The sequence below is a fragment of the Acomys russatus genome, chromosome 18 (genome assembly GCF_903995435.1).
Source record: "Acomys russatus chromosome 18, mAcoRus1.1, whole genome shotgun sequence".
NCBI classification, from domain to species: domain Eukaryota; kingdom Metazoa; phylum Chordata; class Mammalia; order Rodentia; family Muridae; genus Acomys; species Acomys russatus.
This window is the reverse complement of record NC_067154.1, coordinates 49,949,229-49,969,138: the sequence shown is the minus strand read 5'-3', so window position 1 is coordinate 49,969,138 and position 19,910 is coordinate 49,949,229. Positions and strand designations below refer to the sequence as shown.

The 19,910-nt window shown below is 36.0% G+C and overlaps 1 pseudogene; it reads right to left on the bottom strand.

The window, feature by feature from the left end:
* Positions 1-1,232: 1,232 nt before the first annotated feature.
* Positions 1,233-1,874, bottom strand: LOC127202328 (heterogeneous nuclear ribonucleoprotein D-like; annotated as a pseudogene).
* Positions 1,875-19,910: the final 18,036 nt, after the last annotated feature.

Here is a 19,910-nt window from a genome sequence, read left to right as displayed (position 1 = left end):
TCTTAATCACACTTTATAGACTGAAAATTTAGGTGGATTTGTATAGTAATGATTACACAGACTTTATTTATGGTTTTTTAATCATCTTTTCCTATTTGAGGGACAGCATTTGTTCTTAAGACAAGGAATTATATAGTCTAGAATTACCTGCAGAAAAATATGTTACAGAGGATTTCTGAACTCTTGACTCTTATCTCTCAGTGTCCTTAGTGCTGGACTTACAGGCCTGTGCCAACATGCTGGCTGAAGGTTTTCCTTATTCACTGTCTAGTCTCTTGTAAATTCACATCTTCTCTAGGGTAGTAAGCATGTATCCATTTGGTAATGATTTCTCCCATCCTTCTCTGAAGCTTCATCTAGTCAGAACATAGAAATATTGCTAGTGGGTTTCTGCTAAGGATTGTTGGATAATTTCTTTCTTTCTTTTCTTTCTTTCTGACCTCCAATTCACAGAGATCTGCCTCCTTTACAAGCATGGGCCTACCTCCTTTTTTACCTTCTAACATAATGTTTATTTACTAGTGAAATTATTTTATCATGGATTGGAAAAGTGAGGCCAAAGTGGTTGCACAATTTTGTATCTTACAGTTATTGAAAAGGCATATTTAATCTTCTTATATTGACTTAGTAAGAACCATTTTTATGTTCTAAACAAACTGAACGTGTTTTACGTCTCTGAGGCAGTGGTGTAGACTTTGGAATTTCTTCTTAAGTTTAATGATCATTTGTGAAACATGAAGTAGATAAAATTAGTCTTGGATGTAATTATTCCATTGGTCATTTAGAAAAAGGGATTTGAAAGAAGTGTTTGTTCTGTGGATGGTTTGTAACTTTTTAATATTTTTTAAATAAGGAATTATTTATTTGAGGCTTAACATGAAATCATACAAATAAAAATTTGTATAAATAGAAATTCACAATGAGTCATAACAGATAGCAAAGGAAAAATTGAAACAAATTAATTGGCAGCTGTATACAGATGGACACACTTGTGTCATGTACACTAGACAGACTTTTACAAAGTAATTATACAAGGTAATCATACAAATAGATGATCAAACAATCGTCACTGTCCTCTTTAAGATTTCACACACACACACACACAGACACACACACACACAGACACACACACACACACACACACACACACACACACACACACACATATATATATATATATATATATATATATATATATATATATACTTCCTGCTTTATTTCAACATCCTCCTTCAGTAGGGTTGGTGGCTAACACACTTTGGATGCCTTGTCATAAGTGCCCTGTTGACTACTGTAGTAACACATCCCTCTCCATACCCATAGGTCCTGTACTTGTACCCAGAGGCACTATTATAATTTCAGTATCCTTGATCATAATATTTATTACATCCTTGGCTCCAACTTTGGCCCCGAACTCTCTCACGTCCCTTAGCACCAACTGTTCCATCAGCTGCAGCATCTCTTCCACATTTTTCTTATTGCTGATGCTGCCTGAATACCTCTTTGGGTTGTACAGCTTTGACTTTATACTTTGCAGAACTAATTTGATGGTCTCTTCTTTCTAACACTTTCTTTACTGGTGCTTAATCTGTGTATGTGATAGAATCTTCTTCTTTCATTTGTTTTCACATCCATGGGAAGTTCAAAATATTTTATCTTTCCAAAAGTTTCAGAGTCTCTAATTGTTCTTCTGAAGTATCTGGACTCAATCCACCCACTCACAAAATTGTTTTTAGGAGTTTCTTTCCTCTTAAAGTATTGTCCCTTTGAGAGTCTATAAAATTGCCATACAGTTTGTGTTCTTTCAGTTCCAAAACCAAATTCACACTAGCAGCATCTTTGAAAAGCACAGATCTAACTACTCCAATGGACATTATACCATCATCCTGCTGATTCTAGCTCACGTTGATCTATTCTTCTATGTTGCTATACTCGGTCAGGTCCTCCATAAGTGCAGATCGATTGGAAAGGGCTGCTGGCAAAAAGCTGTGCTGGAACATTGTATGTAGCTAAATTTAAAATGGCAGACTAGAAGTTTTTGTTTTGTTTTTGTTTTTGTAGGTCATCAATACATTCTTTTTATTTTTATCTTTCTGTAATTATTAATTATGGGGATTTTTGTGTATGTTTGCATGAGTTCATGAGCACCATGTGCATGCAGGATCCCATTAAGTGAACAGTATCATGTCTTGTAAAAGGAGATCCAAGTAGTTGTTTACAACCCTGTAAATGCTGGGAACTGAATGTACGCTCTTTGCAAGTACAGTAAAACTTCCTTAAACACCGAACAATTTTTTCCATCCTCTGTAACCACATTCTTTCTTTTCATCATATTATAATAGTCATTATATGTAAATTGTATTGTTATACGTAAAATAGTATATAGTTTTAACCTTAAGAAAGGACTTAGACTACTGTAGTAAGCATGACAAAGCCAAAAGGAGTCTAGGACATTCTAAACTTCTCAAAATGTGTTCTGCATTTTTGGGCCATTGATTTTAGATGTTCTTCTTAAATTTTATTTTATTAATTTATTCAGATTACATCTTAATTGTTTATCCCATCACTTATTTTGTCCTGTTCCTCCCTCCCTCCTGCTTTCACCCTATTCCCCTCCCCTAGGTCTATGACTGAGGGGGACTTCTTTCCCCACTATATGGTCATCGGCTATCAAGTCTCATCTTGGTATCCTGCTTATGATTTGAGTGCCACCAGGCCTCCCCACCAAGGGGAGGTGCTAAAATATGGAACACCAGAGTTCATGTCTAAGTCAGTCCATGCTCTCCACATAACTATGGAGAAGGTCCTGTCCATTGGCTAAATCAGAGTAGGCATTTGATGTTTACTACTTCTATTGTCATTGGATAGTGCAATAGCCTGTGCAGACACCCCTGGGCCCTGATCCACCCATCATGATGTTATTCTTCTAAGTTTCTAGGACCCTCTGTTTCCTTTTATTTCCCCATCTCCTATATTTGTCTTACCTAGAGTCCCAGTAGGATGTCCTCACATATATCCCAATCTCCTGGTAAGTGAAGACTTTCATGGATAGGTATTTTGGGCTAGTGCTCAATTATAAGTGAGTATATACCATGTGAGTCTTTCTACTTCTGTGTTAACTCACATAGTATGACCATTTCTAGTTCCATCCATTTGTCCACAAATTTTGGAATTTCTTTGTTCTTAATAGCTGAGTAGTATTCCATGGTGTAAATGTACCACAGTTTCTTTGTCCTTTCTTCAAGTGAGGGACATTTAGGCTGTTTCCAGGTTCTGGCTATTATAAGCCTGCTATGAACATGGTTGAGTAATTGTCCTTGTTATGTGGAAGAGCATCTTCCAGGTATATTCCAAGAAGTGGGATAGCTGGGTCTTCAGGAAGCCCTATTCCCAGTTTTCTGAGATAGAACCATATAGATTTCCAAAGTAGTTGTACAAGTTTGCATTCCCACCAGCAATGAAGGAGTGTTCCTCTTTATGCACATCCTCGCCAGCATGTGGTGTCACTTGAGTTTTTTATCTTAGCCATTCTGATGGGTGTAAGATGGAATGTCAGAGCTGTTTTGATTTAGATTTCTCTGATGACTGAAGATGTTGAGAATTTCTTCAAGTGTTTCTCAGCCATTCGATATTCCTCTGTTGAGAATTCTCTGTTTAGACCTTTCACATAAACATGGTTTTAGATGTTTATGTGAAAGGTTGTGGACAGAAAATTCTCCAGTATACAAGGCCAGACATATCTTCAAACTGATAATTAAACACTAGAGAGCATATCCAATAAAACAATCATATATTAATTGCTTTGATTTTCTATAAGAGAAAAAGACAGTGGCTGGAAGACAAATTAAATTGCATTTCCCTGGTAATCTGTTAACATATTTTATCAAATTCACAATTCTTGTACGAAGTAGAGATCAGACAGTGAGCATTTTTGTGGATTTTGAACAGCTGTATTTATTTAGCAAAAAGAATGCAACTGTGAGTGGTACTGATAATGATGCTCAGTGAGGAAGATAAATCACAAACAATAGTAAAAAATTATATATCAAGCATATTATTTTCTAAAGTTATATACCTTTTCTAAAAGCTTAACTTGTGAATATACTTATTGACATAAATTTAAAAATTAAATCAAGAGACAAACTAAGTCAATGACTTCCTAAATATGACTCATGCACTGAAAACTAAAGTTTGTTTACTCCTTTGAATTTTAAATAGATTCTAAATCTGAAATTAAGATGATCTCATTACTATCTGGTAGGTTTCTGGAAAATTCATATATAATATAGCTGGTGTGCTTGGAGTTTTCATGTTTCCTTTTATTGACTGTGTCATGTCCAACTCTTGATGGTAGCTTAAGGGACCTTGCCTTATCAGAAAATGTGTCATCGGGAAAAGCATCTTCCAATGCTTCATCTTCTGTGCTCTTGTGCAGCTGTTGCTTTGCAGTAGGCTGATCTCTACCTACACTGAAATCTTTAATCCTACAATCAAATCAGTTTTAATCCAGGCACTTATTCAGGTACCTCTTGCCATCACTTCTTTTCCAAAGCCAAAGATGTGTGGCTTAATAAAATTCATTCTTGAAATTTTTTCATTTCTTTTTTTAAATCTTTCTGCTGAATGATGTTCCTTCTTTTATGTTTCTTTTTAAATATATACATTTATATTACTACACATGTATAAGAAAAACTGCATACAGTAGAAAGAAGCATGCAACAACGCTAAACATGATGATCCAATATTATAGAGAGTATTGGGTGACTGTTCAGGCATTAAACTGTCTCAGTCATTTTTTCATTTTGGAAACTGCTAACCTGCACTTCTGGTTCACTCAGACATTTAACTTTTATTCCATCTCAAGTCTCTGATGGGGTTGAAGACCAAATAGATTTTTCATTTCTTGATTGCTAGATTTACCATTGCTTTTTGGGGACACTTGTTATTATTTCATCCTGTTGACCTGATATTCTATTCAATAAAATGCTTGTTGAAATAAAAGCTAACACATCTCTTGTATTTCTCTTACCTAGAGTCTCAGTAGGATGTCCTCAAATCTATCCAAGTCTCCTGGTAAGTGAAGATTTTCATTGGACATGCCATTTGGGCTAGTGCAGAATTACAAGTGAGTATATACCATATGAGTCTTTCTGCTTCTGGGTTAAGGTTAACTCACTCATTATGATCATCTCTAGTCCCATCCATTTGTCCATAAATTTCAGGATTTCCTTGTTTTTAATAGTGGAGTAGTATTCCATAGTGTAAATGTGCCACAGTTTCTTTATCCATTCTTCAACTGAGGGCCATTTAGGCTGTTTTCAGATTCTGGCTATTATAAATAAGGCTGCTATGAACATGGTTGAGCATATGTCATTGTTGTGTGGGGAAATAGAAGGACCCAGAGGGTCCTAGAAACCTACAAGAATAACATCATTATGGATGGATTGGGGCCCAGGGGTTCTGCTCAAACTCTTGCACTACCCAAGGACAATACAAGTAGTAAACATAACCCCTACTCTGATCTACCCAGTGGACAGGACATTCTCCATGGTTATGTGGAGAACAGGGACTGACTTTGACATGAACTCTGGTCCTCCATATTTTAGCACCTCCCCTTGGTGTGGAGGCCTGGTGGCACTACAAGAAAGAATAAGCAAGCTACCAAAATGAGACTTGATAGCCTATGACCATATAGTGGGGGAGGAGGTCCTCCTCAGTCATAGACCTAGGGGAGGGGAATAGGGTGAAAGCAGGAGGGAGGGAGGAATGGGAGGATACAAGTGATGGGATAACCATTGAAATGTAATATGAATAAATTAATAAAACATTCAAAAATAACAAGTGATGGGATAACAATGGAGTTGTAATCTGAATAAATTAATAAAATTAAAAAAGAAAAAGCTAACAATCAATACTTATGATAATTCAATATAGTTCTATTTTGTAGATTTTTAGAAAATTGCTGGATATGTTTGTGATTTTCTTGTATTAGCTAAGGCCAGATGTATCCAGATCTTTCTTCTAGCACTTCTAAGCACTCCCTCTGCCAGGTTTCTGTATTGATAAGTTTCCCCAGATTATTATCTCTTGATTTTCACAGTAAAAGTGATATTTAACCACTAACTACATTTTGCACTTACCTGCTTCTACATTCCTTCTCATATTGGCTGTTTTTACTTTACTCATGTGGAAGACATAATATCTCTCCCAGTCTTCTGTGCCCAGTTTCTCTTTATGGTCTTAAAGAGTCTCATTCCGCCAAGTATTTTCAATCCTTTCCAGATGCTAGATTTTAGTCTTTTATGTGTACACTCTTACTTTGTCATTTTAAGATTTATTGCTCAAATTTCTCTCCTGAAAACACTCTTTCTTGTTCTGAACAGCAGCTTTGTTATGGTTTGTTTATTTGTTTTAATACTGTCTAGAGTAACATAGCTCAAACTTTACTTACTTTCTATGATTAAATGTACTGTAATAAAAATTATACCAGTGGTCACGTATCATCAGGGCTCATATCAATGCAGACTATGGGCTCAGTATGGTCGCCCTTTTCTATAATCCCAGATACAAGCTAGTTCATTTTAAATTTGAAGCCAATGTAGACAGCATCGTGTAATACTGTCATATATATATATACACATATATATGCTTATGAAGTGGAGTCCATTTGACTTATAAAATTTTCTAACAATTTATACTGTACACGTTCTTCTTCTTTAGACTCTGATTTCTGCTGTGGCCACATGATACAAGACCTTCATTTCTTACTCCTTTATTTGCTTGACTCTTCCTGGAAGTATTAGAAAAACAATGACTCTTTCTACTATAGATTTAAAGGTCAGCTGGTCAGTTTTAATATAACTTCCTGAATTACTGTATGAGTGTGTGTATGTGTGTGTGTGTGTGTGTCTGTCTGTCTGTCTGTCTGTCTATCAATGTGTGTGTGTGTGTGTGTGTGTGTGTGTGTGTGTGTGTGTGTTGCTGTGATTAAATTACCTGACATAAATATTATAAGAGAAGAAAGGTTACCTTTGCTCTAGGGTTTCCGAAGGGAGACACCTGTTCAGTAGATATGCATGACATAGCAGCTGAGCATATTTAATGAGAGAATTTGTTAGGAGGTCATTTGCCCTGCCATTGACAAATAAGCCAAAGAGAATTGGACTGAAAACCATAGTTGCTATAATCTATAAGTGCCTACTGCTAGTCAGTTATTTTCCCCCAATCAGGCTCTACTGTCTAATGTTTCCACACTATCCAGGGCCTTCAAAATACTGTCACTAACTGGGGACCAATTATGAAAATGATAAGCCTGATTAAAACCTATCACATTCAGATCATAGAATGACCTGTCCTGCTAATTCCATTACTCAGTCATCTCTGAGTTGGTTTCATTTTCTTTCAGTTTTACCTTACAGTAAGAACCCATATGATATACTGAATAAATTCTAATACATCTTTAAACAGTTGTCCCTGATATTCAGCTTCCAAAGTACATGATTTTATTCTGTAAAAACTGAGCAATATTGATTACTTGTAGGTAAATAATAAAGGTGACCAGGAAGAGTGTGTTGTGATATGTCTCTGGAATATATTTTCTAACACTATTTTCAGGGCCTTGTCCTTAGATACTTTATTTTAAGCTATAAAGCACTGGCTTGAAAAACTGAAAATATGATACACGTTTGCACAAGTATTTAGAGGTATATTCAGTACTTTCTGGAGTTATTCTTCCTATATTCCAACAGACAGAGTAATATCTATTATTTCTGCAGAGATTATCTCTCAAATAATATTTCCAGTAACTCTTATTCTAGAAGAAACTATTAAGCCTATAGTCCCATAGTGTTTAATATCAGTATCCAATAAATCAGTTAATCATACTATGTTAAAAAACCCATTTTTAATACAAGTGAACTTTTAAGGGTTTTTCATGAACAAATTTATTTTTCTACAGCAGTTTAAAAAGAGTTGATTAATATCTAGCATTTTAAGTAATAAAAATGAGACACAGCAATGGGTAAGCACCTTGCATAATTTTGTGTCTACTAAAACTAGAACAGCAAACAGCATGTATATACTGTATTTAGTTCTTATATTCCTTGATAAAAAAAAATACCACATAACACAGTGAGTTGCCTTTTGATGTAACTAAATATATTGTGTTAAATATAAAATTATGTACTTAAGGAGTTTAATAATCTTGCTTATACGTAAATGTATAGATAATTATTGAAGGTAGTTGATCAATTAGATTACTGTTCACATGAGACATATATGAAGTATAATGGCCTGTAAACACTCATCTATAGTGAATATAAACATTTGTTGTTGATGATGTTTTCTATTTGTTTCAGGTGTGGGAAAAAAGTTAGCAAAGGCAGATGCCAATGTGTTATGTAGTTAACATTATCTGGGAGCTGGGGAGGAAGCACAGCTGGTAAGTCTACTTGCTGCCAAGCCTAAGTTAACTTCTAGAATTCATGTGGTGAAAGGAGGGAAGGGAATGAAACTCTTGCAAGTTCTCCTCCAACCTCCAAATGCACGTTCATAACAAGGCACTCGCCTGCCCTTCCCAAAATAAACACACACACACACAAATACACACACACACACACACACACACACACACACACACACACACACACACACAGGCACAAACATATACTTACACATGTATGCAATAAACAAATACTTTTAAAATACAAAAGAAAAATCAAATATTTAAAGCAATACTTGTGCAGAAATTTAGAAAGGATTGACACAAATATAAAATGAAATTATGTTTTCTTCTAAGAATTTTTGTTTCCTTTAAACTTTCAGTGGCCTCATTTTGTGAAGGTGAAATCCTTCATCTTTCATCGTTTCACTGTTTGAAATAGATGTTTTAAGTACATAACCATAAATCAATGAGAACAGAACACTTTGTACATTTGCAATAGCCAGGGTGATGACCTTTCTGTGTATTGTAATGACATACGAGAAGAGATTTTGACTGAAATGCTGTTATCTCTTGATTGATCATACCCACAACTCACTGTCTTAGATTTTAAATTCTCATGTATCTGTAGACATTTAAAGTCATATGTAATGGGAAATATGGAGATGAAGAAATAATGATGAATGGTAGTAATGTGACAGTGACATCACAGCACCTAAATGTACCTTGTATAATGTACCCTTATGTAATTTAGTTATCAAAACAAACAAAGAACAACCTTCGCCTTTGTCATAAAAATTTTGAATCCTGAATCAATATTCAGTGACTTGACTAATTCAACACTAAGAAATTATACCTAGAAATTAAAGTGAAAGCTATGGTTAGAATGAATGTATCTGCTTGTGTTGCAAAACTGAATCTATCTTTGACAAGCTTTAACATCTTCGTGGTGAAAAAATTCAGACACTTCAATAAATTAAAGGCCATTTACGACCAATATACAGATTATATTATACTAAAAGAAAAAACTCAGAACATTTCCACCAAAATTAGAAACAAGATAGTTACTCATTTTCTCCACTCTTATTCAATATAATTCAATTGCTAAAAGATGGATCTGACAGATAGGAAAAGTGAAAGAAATAAAATAAAATGACAATAGAAAATAAAATAATCCTTATTTTTTGTTGTTGTTTTGTTTTGTTTTGTTTTTTTCCCAAGATATGGTTTCTCTGTTAGCCTTTGCTGTCCTGGACTAACTTTGTAGACCGGGCTGGCCTCAAACTCACAGCACTTCACCTGACTCTGCCTCCCAGTGCTGAGATTAAAGGTGTGTGTTATCATGCCTGACAATAGTCCTGATTTTAATCAAATTCACCTATTATTAACATATCAGAAAATCTTTAGTAGAAGTGATATATACTTTCTGTAAAGTAGCAACATACAGAATTGACATAAAAAATCCAGGGCTGTCAATATAATAGAATGAGCTTTAAATCCCAGCATTCACCAGCAGATCTATGAGTTTGAGGCCAGCATATGGTCCACAGTGAATTCTATACTAGGCATGGATACATATTTGAGGTCCTGTCTTAAAAATACAACTATATAAATGAATGAAAATTTAGTATTTATTGTGGTGAGATTTTTTTCCAGCATCCTAGTAACTGAGTTACTGTAGAACGTAGAGGAACTGAGTTTGATTACAAGCATTCATTTAGAACGAGGCCTAGTGTTGTGTAACCGGAATCCTAGCACTGTCCTGGAGTTCCAGTAGCGAGTCAGACTTGCTGAATTTATGAGAACATTCCGGAAATTGTGAGATCCCCTGTGTCATAATTAATAATAATAATAATAATAATAATAATAATAATAATAATAATAATAATAATAATAATGATAATAATAATAATATGTTGGAACCAGATGAAGACGCTTGACATCATCTTCAAGCCTCCAGTCATGCTTGCAAAACCATAAATGTATAATCTCCCTCCCATTTTAGAACTACATCTTAGGCCAGGCGGTGGTGGCACAAGTCTTTAATCCCAGCACTCGGGAGGCCAGACTGGTCTACAAAGTGAGTCCAGGATGGCCAAGGTGACACAGAGAAACCCTGTCTTGAAAAAACCAAAAAAAAAAAAAAAAAAAAAAAAGAACTACATTTTTAAAACTAAAGAAAAACATATAAAGAATAAATGTCAAAAATAATCTTATTATTGGGCACCAGAGATTGTGTGAAAATCAGACCCAACTCTCCACTCATCTGTGAACAACGTCCTAACCATTGGCTAGATCTGGGTAGAGGTTGGAAGTTTAATGCACGTATTGTCCTTGGCTGGTGCCATATTTTGAGCAGGACCCCGGGCCCAGATCACTCGTAGTAAAGTTCTTCTTGTAGGTTTCTAGGGCCCTCTAGATCCTTCTATTTCCCCATTCTCTCACCTAGCCGGGGGCACTCAGTGGAAAGATAGCAGGCTACCAAGAAGAAACTTGATACCCTATGAGCATATACTGGAGGAGCAAGTCCCCCTCAGTCACAGTCATAGGGGAGGGGAGTAAGGGGAAAACGGGAGGGAGGGAGGAATAGGAGGATACAAAGGAAGGGATAACAATTGAGATGTAATATGATTGGTCTTTGGATATTAAAAATAATAATGGCATTTGAACACAATGATGGGAAGGGTGTCAAAGTCAGAAAGAGCCATAGCTGCTGAATAGTCTGTTAGAAAGATTTACAGCCAACAACAGGGTAGTTATCAGAGACAAAACAAAATAATAAGCACATACATTGGTTTTAATAATGATCTTGAAGGAAAGCACAAGAGTAGGTATGCAGTGTTGCTGTCCTCTCTATAGATGTAAAGCTCATCCCTGAGGCTCAAAGATACCATTCTGGACAAAAAGAAAGAGCAAATCTGAAAGCACCCTAAATGTAGAACAAAAAATAACAGGGATTTACCTCAGTTTCTGTCCCCAGTTTGGAACATTGGGTGCTTCACAGAAAGTTGGCCACTTTTTCATATAGGCCTTCTTATTTTCATATGAAGCCTACTTTAGGTGATTTCTATTTTGAAATCATTGAGAAGAGAGTGGCTGAGAAGACTGTTCCCATTTTAGCATAGTTGGTACTGAAGGAGAAAATTATGCATTCATCACAATATATTTATTAATTTAAGCTTTCATAAAGAGTTTTATTTGTAGTATTACTGAAATGTAAACATTTTAACCTTCTCTTTATGAAGTGAATAATTCTACAATAGCACCAGAATAATTATGTCAACAAACTTATAGCCCTCTCAAGGCTCTTCACCTAATAGAACTGTAACTTGTATTTCCATATTTAAATCAAAGACATTAAGGTTCATAATACAAAATCACAGATGAGAATTTTATGTGTAAAATTCATATTGTATAGCCTCTAAATTTAATTCTTAACTTATGAGGCTTGTGATGGTCATAAAAGTTGTAAACATCATTAGTCATCAGACTTATAATTTTAAATATGATATATTCAGTTTAAGAATTTGCTTATTTAATCTGTAAGTAAGCATATCATGTTGGATAAGTCCTCACATGGGGATATTTTACCTCATTATTTCTTGTGTAAGCATTAAAAATGAAATGAAATAGTCTCTGACAGAGCAAAATCAAACCCAAGGCAAAGTTTGATTTTTCTCCCTACTGGTTTTACTTAAAATTCATGACCACATACTGCAAATAGGAACTCGACACTGCCTAGAAATCTAATATGTCTCTCCAGGATAATCATGTCCCACACTGGAGACTATTTTGTACCTTTAGTTTTTTCCCTCAATATCTAACCCCAATACTTCTTTCTTCTCAGTTAAAGGGCCCGTGCCACATTTCTTTTTTGTTTTTGTTTTTTGTCTTTTTTTTTTGAGACAGGGTTTCTCTGTGTAGCCTTGACTGTCCTGGACTCCCTTTGTAGACCAGGCTGGCCTCAAACTCACAGAGATCCTCCTTCCTCTCCCTCTTGAGGTCTGGGATTAAAGGTTTACACCACTACCACCCAGCCCATGCCACATTTCTAAAAAATAAAGTAAAAAAAAAAAAAAAATGTACTCAAATTGTTATCTTAAAATAAATCTGAGTAATGTTCTATAAAACAGTATTTTTATATTAATTTGATTAAAAACAATCAACACCATTTTGGAATTAATTAACAATACTTTAAATATAATCGAGTGCACAACCTTAGCACCCTCATTGACTTTAAATTTCTTGGAACTGTCACCATCTATATTTTGAGAATTTCTTTTGTGCTGTTAATATACCAGTATTTACAGCCTATTTCTGTTTCATAAGATGGTACAAATTTTGTCCATCAGTCTCTTCTGAAAATGTTGTATAACTAAAATAAAGAATAAGACCAATATTTCCCACAAAATTAAAAGATATTATACATATACAAGAAATAGTAAAAATAATGGTTTGTCCCAGTGAACAGAGATGAATTAACATTTGAAAAGACAATTGATTGGACAGTGTTTTTGGAAAGGCATTCAAAGGTATAATAAACCAAGTATGAACCTTTTACTCAAAGAGTCTTATTTTATGATCCATACAGTATTTGTTGAATTCTGAGAGATGTTTTAGTCTTTTACTACAAATTCCTCTTAAAACTTAGGTTTGCTTATCTTTCTGTTAGTTCTTTTCAGCAGAATGCTAACTACTACTTGTTTCTTACATATTCCTTGAGTTGCATTTCTAGAGTGAGACTCTGCAGTTTCCTTTGTTCTTGGGTACAATTTGGGCCTCGTGTCAGGATGAAATAAATTTTCCTTCCTTGCTTGCTCTGTGTTTTAGAAAAAAATCATTTTTTTTATAACAGAGTCTATTGCACTATTTATCACAGACTGTTATATTGTAGTCACTTATGTGTGTTTATCTCCTGTATGACTCTCAATCCCATTCTTGGAGGTCAAAACAATATTTTATCCATTATTCTTTCACAGCTACTACCTACAGTAATGTCTGGCATATGGGTTAGTTCACATAAAATACTTATTACATTATATTTTATCATTCAAATGTCTCATTTAAGTAATAAGTATGAGGTACAATGTTGGTATTACTTTATCTAATATAAGAAAGTTTATAATGTGTTCAATGAACAATGTAATATTAGTTCCCAGAAAGTGAAACACATTTATCCTGATTAGGTCCATACTAAATCACTTAAAAGCTGGACATTAATAAAACTCAAGTTATGATTTTTTCAAATAAATTTGAGTATGCCTTTAACTATAGGCTACGTTCCAAGTATCATTGTAAGAGAATAATTCATGCATGTTGTGATTTAAAATAACTTTCTTGAATAACTCAATGCCTTTGCTTTCCAGTTAATCATGTGACCAGGCAGTTCATAAACTTCACAGTTACTGGAAATTTGCTAAAATTATGTTTTCATTTAAAATATTACTGCAAGCCAGATCGTGATAGCACATGCCTTTAGTCCTAGAAATTGGCAGGTAGAGGCAGATCACTGAGCTTGAGGTCAGCCTGGTCTACAAAGTGAGTTCTCAGACAGCCAGGGCTACACAGAGAAACTCTGTTTTTTTTTAAAGTATATATATGCTATAATATCTTTAAAAACATTAGAAATTATGTTTTATCAATAATCAAGTTATATCCACTGACAGACTATTTTATACCTATATGAAAATATATGTAATTTCTGTAATACGATGGCACATGTTAATATGATTTTGAGATAATATATAACATTAGACTATTGGGGAAGAGCTTGACATTTTTTAGTTTTTTCCAAGACATGGTTTCTCTGTGTAAGCTGACTATTCTGTAACTACTTCTGCAGTCATAGCTCTCCTGGAACCCAGAGATCCATCCACCTCACTCTGCCTCCTGAGTGCTAAGATTAAAGGTATATGCCACCACTGCCCTGCTGCTTGGCTGATTTTTAAAATTTCAAATAATATTTATCATAAGAGAAGTGAGGAGTTCTGGTTGTAAAGAGGGGGCCATAGAAGTTAGGAAAGAGACTGAGAACAAATATTTTTCTTAAATAACAAGATTAAAATTAACATTACATTAAGAAAGATAAATCTAATTTTCAAAAATTTGCATGTAAATAATTTACTGATGCAAGAAAAGAATATTAGGCAGGTGGTAAAACATACAAAGGAATACTGGGAGAGTTTTCAGAAGACAAGATTGACAAGGAATGTTTTTCATGTTTCCATCAATAAATCTCTAGGGGGAGAGAGAGAGAGAGAGAGAGAGAGAGAGAGAGAGAGAGAGAGAGAGAGAGAGAGAGAGAGAGAGAGAGAGAAGGGGAGGGAGGGAGGGAGGGAGCGAGGGAGAGAAATGTTTGTTAGGATAAAAACTGTCAGTTACACTTATTTCCCTTGCTCGTGTTCAGACAAGGAAAAAAATAATGAAAACACATTGTTCTCTCTTCAAACCCATTCCAGAGGAAAACAGGTTGGTTCCTCTGGTTGTGCACTTACACTTTAGTTCAGAAGTCTTTTTCTGTTACCCATTTCCCTCCTGGAATCTCTTGAAAATAGGTATAGAAAACTATTTTTTTTAATCTGTTGTAGAGAAATCAAATAAAATATTATAGTTCTTAACATTTAAGAAAAATCATAAATATAAAAATTTTTCTATTTGGTTCATGGATCTTACTTTGTCTTCTAATATTTTGTCTACCTCAATCGTTTTGTTTTGTTTTTTGTTTTTATTTTTTATTTTTGTCTTGTGTGTGGAGACTAGTGGTTCAAACGTTGACAGTGTGGCCTTTTCCTTTCCCAGATATCATTCTTCAAAGCTCTATATATGCCAGGATATTCCATTCTATTTTCCACAAGCTAGAACTGAAGAAAAGGAGAAATGGAGATAGAAAATGTGTTTGTTTTCATTAGTGTCAATTGAAGGACTACGATACTAGAAGTTGACACTGTCCTTGGAGATGGTAATTTAAAACACATGAGGGTTAGCTCTAGAGTATTTAATGCACTTCCTTCTTAATTTTTTAATTGCTAGCAAGAAAGGATGAGATGTGTTATTCACAGCAAGAGTAGTTCTAATCACTGTAAACAAAGATGGCATTGATTACTGGAAGGAAAACAAAATGTAGCAAGCAGAAGATTTTATTTTTTATTTAGTGTTTCTTGGATCAGTTTTGTTTGTGTGCTGAATACAAATGTCATTTGCATGCTCTTTATTTACAATTTATTAAAAAGAAATAAATACATTGATATCTAAGTAATGAAACAGCTGATGTGATACATATTTAAATTCACAAAAGACTGAAACAAAAATGAGAAAATAACTTTTTTTTTATTTTTTTTGGTTGGGAGTCCTTTATTTTTTATATATTTTTTAATTTTTATTATTAATTTATTCTTGTTACATCTCAATGGTTATCCCATCCCTTGTGTCCTCCCATTCTTCCCTCCCTCCCCTTTTCCCCTTATTTCCCTCTCCTATGACTGTTCCTGAGGGGGATTACCTCCCCCTGTATATGCTCATAAAGTATCAAGTCTCTTCTATTGGGACTCTAGATGAGAGAAGCATGGGAGAATGGGTAGAAGGATCCAGAGGGTCCTAGAGACCTACAAGTAGAACATTATGATAGGCAGATTTGGGCCCAGGGGTCCCGCTCAAACTAAGGCACCAGCCAAGGACAATACAGGCAGTAAACTTTAAACCCCTACCCAGATCTAGCCAATGGTTAGAACATTCTCTACACTTGAGTGGAGAGTGGGATATGACTTTCTCACGTACTCTGGTTCCTCACATTTGACCATGTCTCCTGGAGTGGGAGACCTGGTGGCACTCAGAGGAAGGACAGCAGGTTACTGAGAAGAGTAGACATAACTTTTACTACTCAAAGACATTCATATATTACCACCACCGCCACCCCCAAATAAAAAAGTAATAGGGTATTTTAAGTAGCAATGAAATTGAAAATTGAGGACTTGCTTCTTTGATCAAAGAAAGAAAATTTATTAGATGATAGCTATTTTAGCATCCTTGTATTTTTGTTTGTTTGTTTTTTGAGACAGGGTCTCCTTACATAACTCTGGCAGACCTTGAATTTACAAATTCCTTGTTTTTTGAATCTGCTGTTGGCAGCCACCAGTGCTAGCAGCAGGATTAAAGTCCTGTGACAGGAAAGGGGTGTCTGCGCAAGTGAAGACATTGACCATCTATTGCCATTCAAACAAATGAAATCCAATAACTTGAGCCTTCTTTATACATACAATTACAAGCCTGCACGACTGAGCAATGACATTATTGGTTATTTTATTTAAAAAAATCATAGCATTAGCACTACGTAAGAACCCTCATTACAAAAATTCCAATATGTTCCCCCAATATTTTTTATTTCTCCTTCCTCCTCTCACACTGGTTCAATTATCCCTCAACTATATTTTGCACTACAAAGGACAATTTCAGTCAGCCAAAAGTGAAATGTACCAGGCATGTCCTGTGGACATGAGCATATACCCAGCTGGCAGTGTATGTGGTTACACAGTTATGCAAGGTGACATGCAGACTAATTATTTGTAGGTATAAGTACAGTCATCAAATAATAGCCCTCTTTCATAAAAGTTTTTAATTGTAGTCTGAGACATGATCATTGTACCAAGCAAGCTTTCTTGATATGCATCTATCCATTCCTGAAATCATTTCCCCAAGAACTAATTTTTAAGAGTTTATTCCTCAGACTCAGTTTCCCCTTTTCTTAAGTCTCTTATGTTCAGATATACTTTCCTCACAACAGTTATGCAAGCAGGACCCATTGCTCTCCACAATTTCCACATGCTTACTCGGTGTGTCTGTAGCATGTTCTCTATGTATATGATACCCTGTTCCAACATACCCAGGATCTCTGGTTTTATCTAGAGGATCAGTAGAAGCAGAGAGAGAACAGGAACGTTGTAGCCCTCCAAAGAGTATTGAGAAAACAGAAGCATCCACAGAGCTTTCAACCTGCATGGTTCCAGACTTTCAGTGACCAACAAAGAGAAACTATTAGTATAAACAGTATAGCAAAGGCAAAGAGAGCTTGTAGCACACACCATCTAGGTAGTAAGGATGGAGGCTAACAAAATTCATCACAGGTCCTTGTCAAGTGGGGAGGGGATTCCATGGGTCTTATTATAGTAGAGCCAGATTGACAAACCTCTCACACATCACTCCCTGCAGATTCTGCCTAGCCACCACCATGCAGTATTCATAGATCTTACTTAGCCATCATCAGAGAAGCTATCCATTGAAGTCGATGGAAACTAATATACAGACCCTCAGCTGGAGGATGTGTAGGAAGTGAGAGACTTTGTAGTCCTCTACCCTAGATGAGATAGCATTATCAAAACCCTCACTCCATGCATCAGGAGGCTATGGGGAAGAGGAGACATGAAGATTGTAAGAGCCATAGATGATGTATGGGATCAAGGAATCAGTGTCTTCCAGAAAAAACAACACTGGCACACTTATGAACTCTGAGTCTGTAGCACATGCACAGTGCCTGCAGAGGCCCATGCAGGATCCGGTCTCAGCATTGAGCCTGAGAGGTAGAGAGGAACTTCCATCAGTAACTAAGAAGCTGTCTCCAATTGACATCTACTTGCAAAGGAAAATATAATTTCTATTTTCCACTCTTTTCTTTTCTTCTTTTTTTCTTTTCCTGTTTGTGTATTTGTTTGTTTTACCAGTGGAGATGGATATATAAACCACACTTAATGGGAGGCCGCATGGCCAGTAGTAGGAGATGGCCAACAAACACACACACAAAAAATCAATAGTGTTTTTATAGTTGTTTTCCCCCATGTTGCTTGGTTTGGGTTTTTGTTTGTTTGTTTGTTTGTTTGTTTGTTTTTTAATCATGCTTGTCTTTGGCTTATTTATTGCATTTTCTAATTCTGTGTCTTATTGAGGAACTTAGTCAACAAGCACAGGGAATTCCTGGAAGTACACCACCCTATGCTGAGGAGATCCTATCTATCCCCGACCCGCGGGTTCAGTTATTCGTGGAGTGGCGAGGAGGGTCGCAACCTGTAAATAAAGAAATGGGCGAGAGAGAGACAGGGGCCCAGGGAAACATTGCTTGTCAAGGGCCGTTTATTGTAAGGGGGTATCCAAATTTAAAGTGAGCTTCTGGGAGGGCGGGGGTAGGAAGAAATGCTGTGGAAAGTTACAAAATCTTCTGGGCCAGGCCCAAGGGCAGCAGGGAGTGGGGCGATTATTCAGAAGTCGCGATACACTGAATGTTCTCTTTCTCAAGGTCAGGCTGGATCTTTTGTGGTTGCCAGGCAGAATAATTATCTCAAGTATGCAGACAGCTGTGGCTTTCAGCCAGCAGGGCCTCTCAGCCACTGGGGCAGGTCAGGCAAGGTCCTATGGCTCCTGACACCTATCCTCCAGTAAATAATCTTTAATTCTACCTAGAAGTAATTCCCTCACACACAGGATAATTAAGTCCTCTTTTCTGCTTCTTATTGTAGGTATCCCCCCGCCCCCCCCCCGTGTTGTGGCATCACTGTATGTACCCCTAGCTCTAGTGAATCAGACACTACACCCTCAAAATTCCTCCCATCTACCCAAGGTTTATAATTAAAGGCTGGCTGGTGTACTCCCTGGCTCTCTTGCTTGGCATTCTTACACCATGATGGACTGAGACTCCATTTATTCTGGGCCAGTGGCCAGAAATGCCATTGCAGCCTCTGGGGCCTGTGCCACCACCGCTATTAGCTTGGTGCTAACCCCTAAGGAAGGACCACTGTCCTACATCTCACCAGACCTGCCTGACAGCAGGTTTCAGGCATCCACATGCTTCCTCTGCTCTTACTTTCCAACTTCCCAGGTAAAACTGGGAACATGGTCAACACCCAGGCTACAGACCTCATATTAAAGTGCTCTAGCTGCCCCTGTGAGAGAAATGGATCCTTGGGACCTTTGATCCCTAGGTCCATCCGTTCTCTTCTGGAAGCAAGCAGTGTATGGACAAGCCATAGGGCATGAGACCCAGGACACTGGCCTAAGGATAGTGAAGGACATTTGTGTGATTGGACACACACACACACATGCTCTGTAAGGAGATGTGATACTCAGAATATATGATACTAACATTCATTTATTTATTTTTTTCTATCTGGAATGCAGACCTTTGACTCTATGCCTGGAAAAAAAATCTCTCATTTATGACTTCATTTCTGCAAAACAGTAAATTTAATACAGAATATTACAGAAAGAAGAAAAATATTATTAAATTTAAAATTTATAATAAAATCTTACTCCATTGAAGTATTGGTGATCCAGAGAAAGTTTGTGTAGAAACAAGTTAAAATGTAACTTTAGCATTAAAATAACAATAGGATGAGATATTATTGTATAATAATGCTATATAAAAGTAGTATCATTTAAATTTTTATCCACAAATTCTGTTTTTATCTGAGTAAATTGATAGTCTTGTGAT